The 257-nt window shown below is 59.1% G+C and overlaps 1 protein-coding gene across 1 annotated transcript in view; it reads left to right on the top strand.

Moving 5' to 3' along the window:
* NR2C2AP (nuclear receptor 2C2 associated protein) overlaps positions 1 to 257 on the top strand; it is a gene marked incomplete at its 5' end in the record, with an annotated part of 1,239 nt that overhangs the window by 455 nt on the left and 527 nt on the right. The window lies entirely within an intron of this gene.

The following is a 257-nucleotide window of genomic DNA, read 5'->3' as shown; positions in this document are numbered from 1 at the left end:
CACACCCAGATCCTGCAGCTGTTTGTTGTGAGGCCCAGAGGGATTCATTAGCCATTCCCAAAACCTGAGAGGTGTGGAGGCCATGGGCTGGAGCAGAGAGGGGTGAATAGCGAGGACCTGGGGTTCTCTGGATGCTTTGGGTGCAGATGGGTCTATTAGATAGACCACTGCTCCCAGCCCTGCAGCACAGGGAGGATTTTTGGGGCAGCCGAGACTGTGGCAGCTCACAGAGGCTCCCCCCGCCCCCGAAAACCCCC

This window comes from Antrostomus carolinensis, unplaced genomic scaffold (genome assembly GCF_000700745.2).
Source record: "Antrostomus carolinensis isolate BGI_N321 unplaced genomic scaffold, ASM70074v2 scaffold41545, whole genome shotgun sequence".
NCBI classification, from domain to species: domain Eukaryota; kingdom Metazoa; phylum Chordata; class Aves; order Caprimulgiformes; family Caprimulgidae; genus Antrostomus; species Antrostomus carolinensis.
This window is presented reverse-complemented; position numbering and strand designations above follow the sequence as displayed.